The 3379-nt window shown below is 32.2% G+C and overlaps 1 pseudogene; it reads left to right on the top strand.

Moving 5' to 3' along the window:
* The first annotated feature begins 1069 nt into the window (after positions 1–1069).
* Positions 1070–1710, top strand: LOC116858216 (annotated as a pseudogene).
* The last annotated feature ends 1669 nt before the right edge of the window (positions 1711–3379 follow it).

Genomic DNA, 3379 nt, shown 5'->3' with positions numbered 1-3379 from the left:
CACCCAGCCACCCCTTAGTTTTGTTTTTGTTTGTTTGTTTTTGGAGAAAGAGTGTGCAAGCAGAGGCAGGGAGGGACAGAGGGAAAGGGAGAGAAGAATCCCAATCAGCCTCTATGCTGGGCATGGAGAGCTCAATCTTACAAATCTTTGATCATGACCTGAGCTGAAATCAAGAGTTGGATGTTTAAGCAACTGAGCACCCAGATGCCCCATTTTAGTTTCTTTATATATAAAATTGTATAATAATAAAGAGAGTCTATATCATTGAAAGGCTTACACAAGAAAACACATAGAAAGTGCTTAAAACAGTGCCCAGTACACAGTTGTCAACAAATGCTAGCTATTATTATCCTGTCACTGTGTTTTCCTTCTGAAATCCTACTTAAAAAAAAAAAAAAAAAAAAAAAAGAGTTGACCAGATAAGATGTGGACACAAGAGCAAAAGGATCTAATTTTTTTCTTTGGCTTCAATTAGATTCCTGCAGTATGATTTCAATAAATTCTGTATTGGGGACTATTTTTAAGCTAGTTCAAGGACTTTGCTCTTATTGAGAACTAAAGGAAACAAATCATATAGCTTGTATATTATTTAACTGAGTCGATAATCCCTGTGTGTAGTTCAGGGTACAAGATACAATTATATGGCGGTACTTTTTCCTCATGAGCTATTAATTAGTTCAATTTGGAATAGATGCTTCTAAAATGTCCACATTAGAAATCCATTCTACTAAAGAAATAATAGAAACACTTGCCTTCTGGAAAACCAGACAGAGTAATATTGGTGAAATATTAAAAAAAAAGGGAACAAGATCATAACTTTTTGTTTTTATTCATTATGAAGGTAATTTAATTAAAATTTTACAATGAGCAATTCTCAAGAGTGGAGAGAGTGAGGAGGCTGCATCTGGCTCCCACTTTCACAGCCATTGCAGTACATCGAGCTCCACAGAGACAGTGACAAGGCAAGAAAGAACCAGATGGGCACTGGGTGACTTTGCACCTTACAGAAGAAAATAATTAAACATGGGCAGAGGAAAGCCTAAGAAGCTGAGAGGCAAAATGTCATCGCATGCCTTCTTTGTGCAAACTTGCTGAGAAAAGCACAAGAAGAAGCACCCAGAAGTTTCTGTCAACTTCTCAGTTTTCGAAGAAGTGATCAGAGAAGTGGAAGATCATGTTTGTTAAAGAGAAAAGAACATTTGAAGATATGACAAAGGTAGACAAAACTGGTTATGAAAAAGAAATTAAAACTGACATGCCCCTATAGGGGGGAAAAAGAAGTCTAAGGATCCCAGTACACCTAAGAAGCCTCCTCCACCCTTTTTCATGTTTTATTCTGAATATTACCCCAAAAATCACAGGAATATCCCAGACTATCTATTGCTTATATGACAAAGAAACTGGGAGAAATGTGGAATAATATTGCTGTAGATAACAAGCAGCAATAGGACTAGAAGGCTGCTTAGCTAAAGGAAAAATATGAAAAGGATATCGTTCATAGTGGGCCAAAGGGAAAGCCTGATGTGGGGGAAAAAAAAAAGAGTCATCAAGGCTGAAAAAAGAAAGAAAAAGAAGGAAGAGGAAGAAAAGAAAGATAAAGAGCATGATTATGAGTAGGAAGATGAAGATAAAGAAAAAGATGATGATGATGATGATGATGATGATGATGATGATAAGTTGGTTCTAGTGCAGTTTTTCTTTTGCCTATAAAGCATTTAACCACCCCCTATACAACTCACTTCATTTAAAGAAAAGAATTGAAATATAAAGCTGTGAAAATTTTGTTTTTAAACACTACAGTGTCTTTTTTGATTGTGTAATTAATATACTATGAAATGTATCTTTTTTAGATAGTCCTGTCCTGGTAGTATTTTCAATAGCCACTAATCTTGCCAGGTACAGTATTGAGGTTGTAAATTGGTGTGGAAATTTAAAGCAGGTCTTGTTAGTGCACAACACAAATTAGTTATATATGCAGATGGCAGTTTTTCCATCTTCAGTTGTCTCTGATGCAGCTTACATGAAATAATTATTGTTCTGTTAATACCACTGCAAAATTGCAAAAAAAAAAAAAGTTGTAGCCATTTCATTAGCACTCAGTATGCTTCTAAGTAAATGAAATTTTTGTATTAAATAAATAAATAAAATGAGCCATGCTCTCAAACAAAAAATAAAACACCAAAACTGATTCAAAATTTTTGAAGTTTGGACTTGAGCTTTTGTATTTTGCATGGAAATTTAGGTTTTTAAAATTTTCCAGAAAAATGGCTATTCACCTTTTTGATTCAAATAACTTAGTTTTAATTTATTAATAATTTCTTTTCCATTTAGGACTAATATGTTAGTGTTAAACTGATCATTGTATATATATGCGATTTCTTAAGTAAAAGTTTTCTGGAATAAGCCAGTGAAGACAGAAATACTGCAATATGATTGATTTATGTAGGAACAATGTTTAAAAATGTGATGATATTTTAAAATTACCTAATGCATCAATTTAATTTTATGCACAGATTTCCATTTTTGTGAAAAAGAATTGCACCAAATTGAAACATTTGTCAATAAAGAAATAAGCCATTTTATGGGTTGAGAAGATAATTTCTTCTCATTAGCTATATATTTAGTTACTATTCTTCCTTTAAATTGCATTTGATCAAAAAGGATTATGTGTGGTTTAATGTGTGTCAATTCTAAAGAGAAGAATTACTATAAATCTAATTCTTTTTTATTCTAATCATATTCAGAAATGTTTTTAAATAACTTTTTTTGCTTATAGAAATACAAGAAAAAAGAGGTCCCCCACTTCTTTCAGATGCATAGAATCTAACAATTTAAAAAAATGCATACTTTTTAAAAAGAATATGAAATAAAACAAAGAGAAAATATCCAATGGTTTCTCTAAATGAAGGTAAAAAGACATGCTGGCAGTCTTTGTTCTCCTAAGATACACTTGATGTTCATTGATTTGACTATATTTATGAGTTGCCTACTACAATCTAGGTACTGGGGTTGGCACTAGGGATAAAACAGAGTAAAAGAATACAGTTCCTGCTACTAAGGCTTCTGTGAGAAGAGATTTTAAGGCAAAAAAATAAATCATTATTTACCTTGCCAGAAAGATGATCTGAGAACATCAAGAATTGATATCTAACAATCTAGAAAAGGATCAAACAAAACAAGCAGATGAATTTCCATTTATTAAAGAGATAATAATACTATAATGAAAGATGATGTAAAAGGTGCTAAGAAAGTAGGTAATTTAGGAATTAAGTTCTTATCACAAGAAAAATTTTAATTATGTGTTATGATAGATGTTAACTGGGCTTATGGTAATCATTTTGCAAAATATACAAATATTGAGTCATTATGTTGTACACCT

This window comes from Lontra canadensis, unplaced genomic scaffold (assembly GCF_010015895.1).
Source record: "Lontra canadensis isolate GAN:19392208 unplaced genomic scaffold, GSC_riverotter_1.0 scaffold1, whole genome shotgun sequence".
NCBI lineage: Eukaryota > Metazoa > Chordata > Mammalia > Carnivora > Mustelidae > Lontra > Lontra canadensis.
The sequence above is the reverse complement of the archived record's forward strand: the minus strand, read 5'-3'. Positions and strand labels throughout refer to the sequence as shown.